A 16958-nucleotide genomic window follows, 5' to 3' on the forward strand; every position below is an offset into this window, starting at 1 on the left:
CTAGACCCATGATTCTATGCATGCTAGGCAAGTCCATTTCCAACTGTACTATATGTCCAGTCTTAGAGGACTCCATTTTTAAAAAATAGGTTATTGGAATGAAGCATTCAATTCTTCTCTGTCTGATAGATCTTCATTTTCCTGTTGTGTGCCTCTTACTTAGTGCTGGTCAGCTCAAATCCGAACAAGCACACTCTGAAGAGCAAAATAATGAGAAAGCTACACATACAAGCCTAACTAAAAACACATTCATTCTGATCCTTTTAAAACTCACCCAAAGACCTGGCTTCCTTTCTCTGTTTGCAAAGTTCTGTTAATTCTAAGTGAATCACTCTCTCCAGGTCACCCCAAAGACAAACTGTTGTACTGAACTAGGGCTTGACTTCCAAGAGAAGAAATTGAAGGACAACTTAAAAGTTAACTTACCACAAAAATAAAACAAATCAATGATTACTATGATGACATCATTAGTTATTAAAATTACAACAGAGTGGAAAAATATGAAATGGAGATTTCTGGTTTCTTTGGAAACTCAGTTGTGTCATGTCCTGTGTTTCTGGAAGCTGTCTTATAAGAGGGCACCTGATATTTTCCTGGAAGTTGTCTTGTGAGAGGATGTTTTGCTGAAACTGATGCCTGAGGGAATATGTGATATTTGGAAAGAGTATAAGTAGAACCCCACAGACAGTGAAAGGACAATCTTGCATTGCTATACCTTGCATTGCTTTGCTGTTCTTTTCTGGTCTACATTTTATAGAGAGAATCATGCCTAAGACCTTCTCATGGTATTCCAGCTAATTCTTGACCCTTCTGTGGACTCATGCCCATTCAGGTCTTTCTGCTGGATTGAGCTTCTGTCATTGACTCATATTTCCTGTTTGCTATTGGACTTGGTGCCTGGTAACTTGACAATAAAGAGTGGAGTCATCCCAAAGAACTAATTCTAAACAGGTCCATAATCTCCTTTTCCTAGAAGACTTCTTTTGCCCCAACCTAGGGGGTTAGAAGGAAGGTTGAAGTATTTAAGAACCCTAAATAAAGTAGGTTTTGAAAAATCTAAGTCTACATAAGTAAATAATTAAAGACTAAGTCCTGTGTTTTTAAATTGAGATATCACATTAATTTAAGTGTGTGTGAGCGGTGTGTGTGTGTGCGTGCATGTGTATGTGTGTGTGTGTGTGTGTGTGTGTGTGTGTGTCCATGTATACCAACGTATGGGTGTATGCTTGTGCAAATCTATGTATATATTATTTCTATTTTAAAATGTATTTTATTTATCTTTTGAGAATTTCCTTCATGTATACAACACAATTTGCATATTTACTGACTTCTCCTCTGAAACTTCTCCTAGTAGCTCCAATCTGTTCTATTTTCTAATTTCATGTTTTCTCATTTGGAACCCATTGAGACCAGTAGTGCTGGCAATGTGTATGAAAGTGTGCCTGTCTGAAAGGAAGAGACAGAGAGGAAAAGAGAGAGAGAGAGAGAGAGAGAGAGAGAGAGAAATCAAGAGAGAGAGAAAAATCAAGAGAGAGAGAAATATAGAGGATAACTCAGTGATCCTCTACTAGGGACATTTTTTTCTATAGCAGTTTTTTTTTATTTATTAGATATTTTCTTTATTTACATTTCAATTGTTATCCCCTTTCCTCATTTCTCCTCTGAACACCCTCTATCCCATCACCTCTCCTCCCTGCTCACTAAAACACAAACTCTTACATCCCTGTCCTGGCATTCCCCTACACTGGGGCACCAATCCTACAGAGGATCCTCTCCTCTCACTGATGTCACACAAGGCCATCCTCTGCTACATATGTGGCTGGAGCCCTGAGCCCCTCCATGTGTACTCTTTGGTTGGTGGTTTAGTCCCTGGGAGTTCAGTTCTTTGTTCTTTCTGGATAAAATTTTATCTGTAACAGAATTATAGATCTTGATGTCATTAGGAGAAAGAGGACTGAGAGCTTATTGTTAGTCTAGATTAACATCACTGTGGAGACATATCTCAAGTTGCACTGTGTGGGTGTGATGAATTTTCTAGAATAGGTTAACTGAGATAAGAAGACACACCTGAACGGTAGACTTAATGAAACGGAGAAGGGAATATAGCCAAACAATGCAACATTCTTTTTCTTTCTTTTTTTTTTTTTGGCAGGGGGGTGTTGGTGGTTCAAAACAGGGTTTCTCTGTATAGCCCTGGCTGTCCTGGAACTCACTCTGTAGACATGAGGGAGAGGCAGGTGGGCTTCTGAGTTCGAGGCCAGCCTGGTCTACAGACTGAGTTTCAGGACAGCCAGGTTTATACAGAGAAACCATGTCCCGAAAAAACAAATCAAAACAAAACAAGACAAAAAAACAAACAAAACAAAACAAAAAGAAAACTGATTTAGAGTCCCCTAAATTTAACAGTATTAAGAATGATCAATTTTAAAGCCATTCCCAAATATAAAAGCTAGTAGGAGTTTTGCAAAAAAATTATGAAATTATTTAGAAGTTACTTTGAAATAATCTGCTATGGATAAAACTGCATATATATATGTAATATATACATATATTATATATATATGGCTATAGATGAAAAATGGGACACCGAAATTCTAGAAATGTCTCTTCTGCAATATGTCTTCAAAAGTTTCTGTAATATATTACTTTAAAGGTTGTAATTTTCTCACAAATAGAGATAGAATTTCTAAGTTAACAAATCATAAGTTTTTTAAAAAAAGAGACCTAACAACAAACATCAAGGCAATTCAGATATTTTAAATATGTTTTAAGGACATAAAGTATATCCTCAACAAATCTATAAAATCTAAAAGAAATGGATAATTTTCTGAATATGTTTCAGTTACCACAGTTAATTGAAGGTTTAAATAAGCAATTCAAACAGATTTATAGCCTCTAGTGAAATAGAAGGAGTCATTAAAAGTCTACGAACAATAACAACAAACAACAACAAAAACATAGCATAAGATTGTTTTAGGTCAGCAGTCTACCAGACTTTCAAAGAAGAGTTAATTCTAATACTCCTCAAATTATTCACAAAATAGAAACAGAAGGAACATTGTTCAATATATTTTATGAAGTAAGAGTTACTCTTACCAAAACCACATAAAGACCTAACAAAAAAATAGAATTAAAGATGAATTTCTCTTTGAACATAGATGTAAAATTTATAAAGTACTTGTACCCTGAATCAATCAATCTATAACCAATCAATAAAAATATCATCCAACATTATCAAGTAGGCTTTATCCTAGATATTCAGGAATAGCTCAGTATATGAAAATCAATAAATATAAGCCATCATAAAAACAAACTGAAAGAAAGAAAGAAGACATGATTGTGTCACTAGATATAAAAAAGCTCTTTGATAAAATCCAACACTATTTCATATTAAAAGCCCTAAAAAGATTAGTGAGGCAAGACACATATCTCCTGCCAGAGTGGGGGAGATATACATACAGGTGGTCCTCCACTCTCTCAGAGGAGAAGAGGAAGGGAGGATGGCCAAAAAGGAATGTGTGAGGCGGGAGCCAGGAGAAGGATAGGCAGGATGTAATATTAAATACATACATACATACATACATACATACATACATACATACATGGGAAAAAGCTATATTAATATATCTAATTTTACATATATCCATCTTTGAAAATGTGATTTTTGCTTTTTATTTTATATAAGTGATTAAAATTTAAATATGTAAATAAAATAAATTGGATCTGTGTTAGGAAACTTAAATTTTTATTGTATATTAACTTTTCAATTATTCCTGATATTAATAGAGTTCATAAAGAATGAAGTCTTTGTCATAAACTCAGAGAAGGCTCAAATGGAAATAGAATGAATAAACTCTGATTTTCTCCAAAAATACATAACAAAAGATCCAGACAAACACCAACATTCTTCAACATAATAAAGGCAATTTACAGCAAGCCCAGAGCCAACATCAACTTAAATGGAGAGAAAGTCAAAGCAATTCCATTTAAATCAAGAACAAAGCAAATACAGTTTGTGAAGATTTAGCTAGAATATTAAGACAACTGAAGGAGATCAAGGATATACAAATTGGAAAGGAGATGTCAAAGTATCATTATTTGCAGACAATATGATAATATACATAAATGACTTTTAAAAATTTCCCTAGGGGAATGTTATAGCTGATAAACACTTTCAGCAAAGTAGCTAGACATAAAATTAATTCACAGAAAAAATCAGTATGCCTCCAATATAATTGACAAATAGTCTGGAAAATAAATCAAAGAAAGAACATTTTTAACAATAGCCTCAAATAATATAAAATATCTTGGAATAACTGAAAACAAGTTAGTTAAAATTTGTATGATAAAAACTTTAAGTCTGTGCAGAAAAAAAATTGAAGAAGGTAACAAGATGAAAAGATTTCCTATGCTTAGAGATGGGCAGGATTAACATAGCAAAAAATGGCCATCCTATTACAAACAAATTGCAGATTCAATTCAATCCCATCAAAAATTTAACACAATTCTTCATTGAAATTGAAAGAAGAATTTTTAGCTGTATATGGAAGCACAATAATTAAAATATAGCTAAAACAATCCTGAACAATAAAACAGCCACTCTGCTTGAGGTCTCACCATTCCTGATTTCAAGTTGTTCTATACTATAGTGATTAAAAAAAAATAGCATGGTTTTAACATAACAACAAATTTGCTTATCAATGGAAATGATTTGAACACATAGACACAAACTCACACACCTATGAATGCCCAATTTTTGGTAAAGAATCTAAAATGCACACTAGAATTAGTAGGGGTAGAAGTAGGAGTAGGAGGAGTAGGAGGAGTAACATAACAAGAGCTATAAAAGACAGAATCATTAACAAATACTGCTGATCATACTAGGAGTCTGCATGCAGAAGAATTTACGTATCTATCACCTTAAAGAAAACTCGAGAGGAAGTCAATCAAATTTATCAAAAATAAAACCAGATAATTTGAACCTAATAGAAGAGAAAGTTGGAAATGACTGCGTTGGCAGAGAAGACTTTTCTGAACAGAACACTGCTAACACAGCCACTATGATCAACAACTAACAAGACATCACTAAATTGAAAAGCTTCAATAAGGAAAAATACTTTCACTCATACAGAGAGGAGCAGCATACAGAATCAGAAAAGATTTTTTGCCAATTCGACATGTGATAGAAAATTGATATCCAAACTAAATACATAACTCAAGAAACTTGATATCAAAAAACCAAAGAATCAAATGAAAAAATGCAGCACATTCCTATCTAAACAGAGTAGTCTCAGTAGAGAAAACTCAGTAGCTGAGGAACACTTAAAAATACTCGATTTTCTTACATATCAGGGAAATGTAAATCAAAGTTATCTTAAGATTCCATCTTAAACCTGTCACAATAGTTAAAATCAATAAAATAGTGACAACTAATGCTGGGGAAAATGTGGAGCAAGGGGAACTCTCCTCTATTGCTATAGGAAGTGCTAACTTGTGCAGCTGCTATGGAAATCAGTTTCGAAAGATGGGAAATGATCTCCCTTGCAATTCAGCTAAACCTTTCTTGGTCATGCACCCAAAGTACAGTTCATCCTAGCACATGGACACTAGGTCAGCCATGCTCATTAATGCTCTATTCCTAACAGCAAGAAACTGGAAACTCTCTAGATGTCTCTCATCAGAAGAACAAATAAAAATTATGTGGTGCATTTACATAGCTGTTAATGAAAAAGACAACATAAAATTTTCAGACAAATAAATGGAACTGAAAAAAAAATCACCCTGAGTGAGGTAATCTAGAACCAGAAAAAAAAAGCATAGGATGACTTTGCTTCTACTGAGGGAAACTGAGTCCCAACTGGCTACCACTTGCTTTCATATGAAGGTTCTGGTATCTGGACTAGATTGCATCCAATTGAGTTATTGGCCAAAGGGGTCCCATGAAAATCCATAAACAATTCAGCCTGTTGCCAGGATGCCCTCCACAAACTGACAGCAAGGTTCATTTGCTGAAGACAATACCCCACAAGTCATTCATTGGGCATGTGGAGGTAGAGATAGTACCTATATAGAACCTTCATCTCCTTTTCTTGTGTCTTTTGTACTCAGCAGGCTACCAAAATAGATATGTAAATACTAACCCAGTCACAAACCTTTAATTCTGTAATGTGTTCTACCTGCAAGGTATGATAGGACAATGGTGGCAGAAAGCTTGTGGGAGAATCCAACCAATCTGTGATCTGATTTACAGTCCACTTCATAAAATGAAACCTATACCCAACACTTATGTGATCAAGAACCCGAAACTAGATAGCCCAGGGACTTAAGGTAGAACCAATACCACTAGTTTTTTGGGTTTTGGTTTGTTTGTTTGTTTTTTAAGTAACAATATGTAATTTTTTAAGTAATAATGATATTCTGCTATATTCATAGATTTGTACCTTATTCAATCATTATTAGAGAGGCTTCCTCCTATAGTGGATGAGAGCAAATGCAGAAACATACACCTAGACATTGCACAGACAGAGATACCTTGGAATACTCCGCTTTAAAAGAGATGCCTCTGTCAAATCACTCCCCTCAGAACTCAGTGTGTCCGATGGAAGAGGAGGCAAAAGTCATGTAAGAGCCAGAGGGAATGAAGTAGATGAAGTAGGTCAGGAAAGAGATTCTAAATCTATTGAGAAAAACTCATGAATTCATAGAGACTGAAACAGCAAGCACAGAACCTGCACAAGTATGCAACAGGTTCTCTCTCTCTCTCTCTTCTCTCTCTCTCTCTCTCTCTCTCTCTCTCTCTCTCTCTCTCTCTCTCTCTCTCTCTCTCTCTCATATCTTCCAGTTTTGCTCTTTGATGGGACTTCTAAATGTGTGGCTAATGGATCTCAAATTCTTGTGCCTTCTCTTGGGGCACTTTTCTTTTTGTTAGCAAACTAACAAAAGTTTGTTAGTTGGATGTGATAGTTTTAGTTTATCTTATTATGTTTGGTTTAAAACAAACAAAACACTAATGAGACCAAAAAAGTTAAAACCTATCTGAGTAAAGGATAATATTTCATGAACATTTCTTTGATCATGCCTTGAGCTATGCAGTACTTTATGTCTCTCAGGAATAAGTAGTCTCATCCATAATAAAATTGATTATACATTTAAAAACTATGTGATTCCTATTAAATATTACTGTAGTTGTATTTGGATACAGCAAAGCAAATGATATAACAACAAAATATCACTAGTGTATATCAACTCACACAAACCTTAACATTATAATTCCTTAGCTACAGCATTTTCATTGTGCTATACACAATGTTAAATATTAATTTTTGCATTCTATTTATATTAAAATACATTTTATTTTAGCATGATTTATTTTGGAGACTCATTTTTCCACTGGATAATGACCCATTAAGTAAGCATCACTTGTTTAATTCACTTTTCATCTCCTACTTGCCATCCTATCCCCCTCCACTTTTCATTCAGCATTATAAATAGTACTGAAATAAACGCTTTCTGCATGCTACATAATTCTCATCCAGACTCATTCATTCTAGGGTGTATAGGTCTGGTATAAATTTCTTTCCTTGGAATAATTCCCAGAATTTAAATAACTGAATATAAAGTCATGTCCTTCTGAAAATTATTGAGACATAAAGATAAATCACTCTTCAGAAATTCAGAAAGCAATCCACTACAAAAGAAAATTTACATTTATTGGCAATTATCTAAATAAGATGTGTTTGGTTAGTCTCAGATATTAAGATGGTGGGTGAGTTGTATCTTGGGTATTCCCAGCTTTTGTTCAAAACCTGGGGATACCCAAGATATTATTCACAGATCACATGAAGGTCAAGAAGAAGAAAGACCAAAGTGTGGGTAACTTCAGTCATTCTTAGAAGGGGGAACAAAATACACCCACAGGAGGAGATACAGAGACAAAGTGTGGAACAGAGACTTAAAAACAAAACAAAAAAGGCCATCAGAGACTGCCTGACCTGGGGATCCATCACAAATACAGTTACCAAATGCAGATACTGTTGTGGAGGTGATGAAGTGCTCACTGAGCGGAGCCTGATATAGCTGTCCCCTGAGAGGTTCTGCCAGAGCCTGACAAATACAGAGGTGAATGCTTGGAGCCATCCATTGAACTGAGCATGCGGTCCCCAATGGAGGAGTTAGAGAAAGAAAAGAAGGAGCTGAAGGAAAGTTAGGAGAAACAACAATATCAACCAACCAGACCCCACATACACACCCAGAGCTCCCAGAGACTAAACTACCAACCAAAGAGTACACATGGTGGGACTCATGGCTCTAGCTGCATATGTAGCCTTGTAGGGGACATCAATGGGAGAAGAGGTCCTTGGACCTGTGAATGCTCTATGCCCCCGTGTAGGGGAATGCCAGAATGGGGAAGCGGATAGGGGGGTTTCAGAAGGGAAACCAGGAAAGGGGATAACATTTAAAATGTAAATAAAGAAAATATCTAAAAAAGAAAAAAGAAAAAAAAGAAGATGGTGTGGTTGATATAGTGGAACTATGATATAGTTATTGACAAGTCTTCTAGCTCCTGAATTGAAAGCTGGAAAGAAACCATGTGGTTTTACTCTTGTCTCATTTGCTTGCTGAAATAATCTATTAGGGACCAGAGTACAATACATCAAAAGGATCTGAAGGTTTATCTTGGCATGAGGATGAGCACGGAATTCCTAGAGAATCTCTGACCTCTCAGGCAAAGTCCTGCTGCAAAATGATGTCCATCCTGATGTTGTATACAAAACTATGTTTAATTCTAACCTCTATGCTAATTCAGGTCATTGGAGATGTATGTTCAGTCAGCCACTTCACAATACCAGAGACCTTGCTTGAAAAATCCCAAACACTCAAAGGCTTTCACTTTATAAAACAATCCTTCACATTCTATTTAACAATTCTATACAGGTTTCTATTTTGTTTAGTTGCATTTATTGAGTTGTCAGTAGGTTATATTGTTTTGTGTCTTTTTTTTTTTGTACACTTGTCTATTCATGTGTCTTGCCATTAGTACAATTGGTGTATAGACCTTTTACAATCACTGGTGCAGGAGATGCCACAGAGACTGAGAGAATAGAATGCTCATAATCTGAATTAAGTTTGTGTTTTTCTGCAACATATGAGCTCTTAGCACTTGTGAACTTGGTTTTCTTCCAGATATGTGGAGAGAATTCTACAGGTTTTATTGCAACTCTTGCTGCTAAACTAGTCAATAGAAAACTATGATTTGAAAAGAAAAGTATTTGAAATGACATGTCATCACACAACCTCCATGGATATTACTCATTACTCAATTTAGCTTCTTGATATCTAAAACATATTCATATGTTCTGGGTTTAGTTTCCATACTAATGATTAAATTCCTGAAAATATAAGTTAGAAGAAGAAAAAAAGATTTGGTTCTTTTTCAGAGGTTCAATCTATGAATGCTTGGCCTGTGTGATTCCGCAATGCATCTTGGTGGCTGAAGAGAACCCATTTGCTACAAATAAGACTGGAAAGAGATAGCCAAGAGGAACATAGAACCAGGTGTAGCCTTAAAAATTGCACCTCTACTGACACAGTTTTCCAGCTTGTTCCCATCTCCTAGTAATTCCAGAGCCACCTCCTTAGTACCAAGAGCTGAGGACGAAGCACTCAACACACTTGTCTGTAGCCACTATGAAAAAATATTAGGCAAGGTCGTTATTACTAAAGCAAATAATGCTCATGAAGTAATTCATTATTATTTGGTCGAATATTTGGATCTCAGCTAAACTTCTTGATCTTATGGAACATGTATTTTCCAGCATGCATCTATTAGCAGTGTTTTCACCGCAGAAATAATCCAGGCACAGAAAATTTCCAGAATCTATCAACTAACAAGCATGTGATGACTGTATACATTATCATTCTTGTTGATATGAGTTTGTTGAGACTTTTCAACAAACAAATGCACACACTTACTTTAGATAGGAGGAAATGCCATTCTTAATTATAACACCCCTTTTGTAAGAAGTCATGCTGCATTTTGTCAGTGTCTCAAAGATGCCAATGGATAGCAGAGACATGTGCTAAGCCCATTATTAGTTTAACTTTAAAAATAAAAACCTAGAAGTTGCCAGGAGGTGGACTAATATATTCCTTTTTATTCTAGATGCTTGGTATTTTAATTTGAGTGTGAAACATCTTTGAATCACAGTGGCAGATTCCAGAAGATGATTAAGCACACGGCATCTATTAAAAAAATGTATTCCAATTACCAAAAACACATGCTAAATAAAAACACGCTCCTACAGTTAGAATTGAGTAATCTTCAACATTTTTTAATTTCTTCAGCTTTCCTTCCTGTTATGATCTCTCCAAAATATCACAGCCTATGAAAAGCAAAGACTAAGTTAGTGTTCCCGGTTTCATGGACGATTTTCTTGTAAATGTTTCTCATCGTCCCCATTTTCTGGCCTTTTCTGTAAATATCAGCCTGAGTCAACTGTTTAGTCCATCACTGTGCTTTCATACCTGTAATAATGAATCAACGGTCAGCATTGGTTTTCTAACTAGGGTGGATGTTATCCAGTGGTGTGCTACCTGACCTTCTAAGCAGCATTTTCTTTTGTTAACCTGGACCTGAATGTGTGTTGACTTTTATGTCATTTCCTTTTGACATCCCCCCCATCCCCCTTAGGTCAGAAACATTCTCTCTGCCTTTTTTGAATGTTCCAGTTTTCTTGAGACAGAATTCTTCAATAATTAGTCTAAAATCTGGTTTCACTCCATAGCACTTCCCTAAGTCTACAAATAGCGTAACTGTTGACACCTCTAGGTGTTAGAACCAAAAGGAACAATTCCACAAACTCCGATAGGAAGTCCAAATAAACAGATATGAGCTCAACCTGAACTATAGAGGGATTTTTGATGCTTAGATAAAATCCAGTATTCTTTAGGATCGTGTGAAGCCAGGTACCATCTGCCCAAATGAGTCATTTTCCCTAACCGTGGTGGTTAAAGGGCATAAGGCTTTCCAATTAGCATACACCTGTATGAGTATCAGCACACTAAAAATCCATTCTAGCCTCAAGGCTCCTCTTAGTCCCTACTCACAAGTGTAGTTTTCAAAGCCCCCACACCCTTTTCCCCTGGTCCTTTCGTCATTCCCAGCTACTTATTCTTCTTATCACAAACTATTCTTACTGTGTTTTGCTCATGTTCTTGTTAGCTTCACTGTGTTCTCTTTATTGCCTACCTTCTGCTGTTTTTCCTTCTCTTACAGATATCCCAGGCCATGTGCAGTCTGCTGGCCATTCCCGATCTACTTCTTTTTCTGCTCTGGATTCTTTCAGAGGCCTCTGAATATATTCTCTCTTTTATTCACAATAAAACCCTCCTTTTAATCATACCATATATCAATCTTGTTAAAAAGATCTTGTCAGGAGCCATAACGGGACAAGCTAATAACTAGCAGGTGATCGTCCTGAGATGGCCTGCTTCAGATTATTATATAATCTGCGACAGGTTCACCCTTATAAAGCAAGGCTGTAAGGGATTCATTTTAGGAAAGATTACTGTTATTATTATACTTTTTCTGTTATTATTGAACATATATGACAATCACTAAGTAATAGCACACCCTTTTGGAGCAGATCTCTGCAGATCCACAAAGATGTACTGTCTTGTAGTGATGCTATATAGAAAAATAGATGACTTCTTATGTCTTAATGATGATCCTATAAGAATTCTTAAATTCTACCTGTGATTATTAAGCTCTTTTATAGTGGGACTGCTATGAGGTCCTTTTGTGATAGCCAAAACTGCAATGAGAACTCTGTCAGTCTCCCAAGTGTCACCAGTTAATTGCTCTTACATGGTAACCAGACTTTCTCCTACTCAGAGCACATTCCAAGAGGTTATAAAACAATTAACCAACGCCATAAAAAGGGAACTAAGGATTTATCTTAGATTCTAGAACAGAAGATAAAATATTGACTAGGTATATCTATACAAACTTCACTAATAACTTAGTTGTGGTTTTAAACCTTCAGTGAACCTGTGCAGCTGAGACAAGTTATGGATATTTAGCCCGATAATTACTCCTAATGTATATGCTTGTAAACATTCTCTGTTATAAACTTCTATTTCAATTTATGATTTGATTTTGTGTGTGAACTTTTGATGAACTTTTCAACATGTGATCATCTATTCTGAAAGATGTTTGAGATTTTTTGAGGACAAAGAGAAGAGAGTAGAAATTTATTGTTTTCCCCAACCTAAAAGAACTTTTTTCCCTTTCCCCACTCAGGATCTTTCCACTTTTCCCCTTAGATAGCTTTCATAGGAAACTTTTTACAACTTAGTAATAAATTCTATAAGCACTTTTCTAAGTGTCCCCTTTTCTTCTGTGTCTTCCGACTAGCAGGTTGAAAGTTAGAGCCCTGCAGTTTCTGCTGAGATAGAACAAAGGCCATGTTCATTCATCCCTGCTGTTAGGCTACAGGTGTCAATCGCCTAAACCAGCAGTTTTTTACCCTTGGAAAGAGCAAGGCAGTTTTTAGGATGTTTTAGAAGTTATCATCAGCATTTCAGTACAGTTAGAGAACTAAAACATCTTGAAACCCTCAGACTTTAAAGCCATCAACAGAGTATTACTCTGTGCCCCTGCCACTACCCTCTCCAGGTAGGGAGGCTCCTGGCAAGATCTTATTCTGATTTTCAAATGTAATTGTTTGAATTTTTAGTAGTGGATGTTCTTAACCACTAATGTTTTTCTCTTGCCCCTAGATCTCATTTCTAGGTAAAGATGTTTATATTTGATGCCTCCTCAGCTTCGTTTGCATGTCTTAAATTTCTGCATCCAAGTTCCAAAATGAAGTTGTTAGCAGTCCTGACACCCATCTCATTTTTTAAAGTTTTCTGGAGTGTACTTGCTATACATTCTCAGGCTTATTCATTTCGGAGTTTGTTGGTCACTCACACCATGTTCTGAGTTTCGCCTTCATTACCTCTGTGTCAATACCTATAGTAAACACTTATCTTTGTCCACATCCAGTCAGAGCTTTGAATCTGTTACATTGACTTGATAATGGTATTCCATTGGTAAACAGTGGCCTGTTTCCCTCTTTTCCCAGGAGGCTTAACTCAGACTCACACACTGTTCACTGTTGCCTTTGCCTAACCCATGATGGTTATCTGTTGCCTTGAAGTCTCAGGGCCTTCTATGTCTTACCTACTCTGAGTTTCTATTTTACTAAGTGAGGAGTCAGTTTTTGTTTTGTTATTGTTTGTTTAGAAATTGGAAAAAATTTGTTAGATACAGCAAGCAGTTGAGAGTCAACTATCCCCATTTTTGTGACTATATGTGTTAATGTACAAAAAAGCAACATTTTGAGTTTATTCATAAGTATGGTACCAATGATTTTCCTTAAACAACACACCTGAAGTCTCCTCACTTATCTCTCTCACCCAGGTGGGTAGGGAGTTCCTCATTAACTTTGTTTTATTTATTTTTTTAAATTATAATTATGTTTCTGCCTTCCCCTTTATTCCCCCAAACTCTTTCATATACTCCTTTTCACTCTCCTTCAACTTAAGAGTTACTGTATGTATAAATGTATTTGTAATACATATTCCTAAATATGGCCAGTTAAATCTATATAGGTTACTTATATGTGTGCTTTCATGGTTGAATGTTTGGAACTAAACATTGTTCTCCTTCCTGAGAAGGACCACTTCTCCCAGTCCTATCTTTCCTCAGTTGCCTTTCATTCTATCTGTAGGGTTGAGGCCTTTTGAGTTTTTTCATTCACTTTGGCATAGTTGTTGATGCCATCATCATTCAGATAATGTTTAAATGGTTGAAAAGACTCCAAAATTATACAGCCTCTTGCTATTGCCCTTGGTTACCTTTCCTCCAGAGATGGAGTTAAATCCCTATTGCTGAAGATGCCATGAACTTCAAAATGAGCCCTAAGGGATACTTGAGATGGAATTGACCTGAAATGCCCCCTTCCTGAGGATCTTTCGCAGCACCATACAGTGCCTTGCAAGGTTCCAAAGAAGGGAGGCAACCAACAGTCTTACACAGCTATGATGCCTATGAGTCACATCAATGACCAGCATAGCACAATAATCCTGCATGTATGATAAATGGTATACATACTTTGTCAATAACCAGCTGTGCTTTGATTGGACTTAAGATCCATTCAACAAGGGGGATATCATGACTAGTATTAGAAACAAAGCTAATTACTCAGTACTAGTAAATCAAGGTAATAGAAGCATAATCTACAACCACTTATTTACTAAACCAACGTAACCCTTAACAACAGTCTATAAACATTTGTCATTATACCCACAGATAAATTCACCCTTCATCAAGAAAACTTCTTTTTGCAAAGGACATGGACCACTACTGAAATCATAATCAATCAAAACGTAAAGCTGTAGATCTGTGGATCCATCTGCAAAAGACTTCCTTTTACAAGGCCTGAGAACATTGAGTAATATGGGGGCAGAAAGATTGTAAGAATCAGAGGGGCAGGCATTTTGCTATCAGATTTTGTGTCTTAGTAACTTCAGAAGTTATACCTGTAATATCTCATCAGCATGGATGTAAACTTGTGAGATGTAGTCTGAGAGTTGCCTAAGGTCATGTATGGTTAATCCTAAGACAACTTATTGCTTACTCTCCCTTGACAATGTTTCTTTATTCCCTGAATGCACATATCTTCGTTTGGTTGTCCCTTATTTTATTAGAGTTGCTTCTTTCTATAACTTTCATGGTTAAGCCTATATTAAAATGTTCTTATTAAAATGTCTACCTCTGATTTGCTATAGTAGCTAGCCATGAAATTCCTTCCTGAGCAGGGGGAACAAATCCCAGTTTGGTCTGAATTGAGGTCCCTTATAGCTTTAAACCTTAGGAAAAGCCTGTAAAGCTGGCATTGTGGAGGTATTTCTCTGTCCCTTCATGCTCACAAAAACCTTAATGTTTTTGACTAAATAAATATAACTTTCAAGCTCTGGTGAGTGTCCACATGCTAATCAATTCATCTTGGCCTATGAAGATTGTGATCTGGAAACTTTCTTAGCCTATAATTTGATATTTGGAAGTCACTTGACAATGTCATCAGGGCTTTTAACTCATAACAAAATTTGGTTTTCTAAATTTTTAGTAATATTTTAAAAGAATTATCTGTATTTCTTAGCTATAGGTTGCAAAAAAAAATTGAAGGTCAATTGAAGAGGTGTTCAAAACGTTCAAGTTAAAATCTGCCATGTATTCTCAGTAAGATTCACCGTTGTGGCCACTAGTGGGGGAAATAGAGCAGTAAGTGGCAGACATACTACTTCATGCTCTCCAGCAATATGTCATTATTGAGACTCTTCAAAAATGCAAACAAAGTTTACTCATTTTGTGACAAAGTTGAGTGCCTTTCCTATCTTAGAATCCAGCAGTACATGCGTGGATATTCTTGTATGCCTATAGGCACACCGTGAGCTGCTCAGCAAGTGCATGTTGACTACCATGATAATTAGGAGAAAAAGAACAGAGCAAAATTAATTGTGTGCTGGTAGGGAAAGTTTAGCAATGTCACTCCTGGGGTTTGACAGTAATTTTATTTAAAGACTTTTATAAATAACCTAAATGTAGGAGTACACAGTGAACTATCCACATTATTCTAAGCATAGGAATGCTGAGTCAGTGGGAGTGAAGCAGTGAGGGGTAAGAAATGGCAACAGAGCTGGAATGTGGGCTAGTGTAAAGAGAGGTATTAAGAATTAGTCTAGATCCAGCATAATAGACCATGCAATACTGTTTATGATCTAAGATAATGATCTAAAAATTAGAGTATGCCCTTTCATTCAAAAGGCAAGCACACTATTGAATCTCTGTTGGTCTGTCTGTGCATGTGTGCAAAATTAAGTTAGTCATTACAAAATATAACTTCTCTCTCATGACAATTATATCATTATTTAAAATAACCAAGATACAGAACCAACTCAAAAGAATGGATAAACAGGAGGAAACATATCTATATGCAATGGAAAAATACCCATCCATATAAAGAAGAAAATCCTGTAATTTATACTCTGTTGAGGAATATTTAAGGAAAATGAGCCAAACAAAAAACATCAATGGTACATAATCTCATTTATGAACCTAAAATACTAATATAAGTAGAAGAGTAGAATAAGTATCAGGGTATAGTGGTAGAATGAAGGAGAAGACATTAATAAAATAATCTTCATTTACATAGGAGAATTAAATTGAAATATATTTTACAACAAAGCGATTTGACCCAATAAGAGGACAGCATTATATATTACATACTAATATTTAGTCTTAACAAAATATAGGTGTGACTATGGTCCAGTAATACTATCTCACCCACTGATATAATAATGTTCTCATTCATGTAGGTAGGCTCTAAGATACTGACACAATGGTCATTGTGTATTTCTCAGCATATATGTCACATCATATTCTTTAAAGGAGACATTGCTTTAAAAGTAGCGGATAAATATGCTAATTAACAATATTTGGATAATTTTTCATGTATATGTTCTTAGTATACTATATTGTACATAAGAAACACAGACAACATTACCTAACAAGTAGCACCTTTGGCCTCAGGTGCTACAATTCTGAAAACTAAAGGTAGCCATGGTGGCATACACCTGTAATCCCAGCACTCAGAAGGCTGAGGCAACAGAATCAAGTATTTGAGGTCAGTTTAAGCTTCAAACCTAGCCAGGCTCATCGTAAGTCTGTTTCAAAAAGAAAACAGACAATGAACATTTGAAAACTACCCTATTGTCCATTCCTGCTAGCATCTGTCTACATTTACTGAGGCAAACATGACAAATGAGACACTTAATTTCAAGTATACATATGGTGGGGATAGGGTAACCCACCCTATTTATTTTGTGGTTTGTTGTTAAGAGTGTTTACATGG

General features: G+C 35.9%; 1 protein-coding gene across 2 annotated transcripts in view; it reads right to left on the minus strand.

Moving 5' to 3' along the window:
* The window catches only part of Lrrtm4 (leucine rich repeat transmembrane neuronal 4), a 792914-nt gene that overhangs the window by 660071 nt on the left and 115885 nt on the right, over positions 1-16958 (minus strand). The gene's annotated exons all lie outside the window — the stretch shown is intronic.

This window comes from Mus caroli, unplaced genomic scaffold (assembly GCF_978045245.1).
Source record: "Mus caroli unplaced genomic scaffold, Mus_caroli_1 scaffold_7, whole genome shotgun sequence".
NCBI classification, from domain to species: domain Eukaryota; kingdom Metazoa; phylum Chordata; class Mammalia; order Rodentia; family Muridae; genus Mus; species Mus caroli.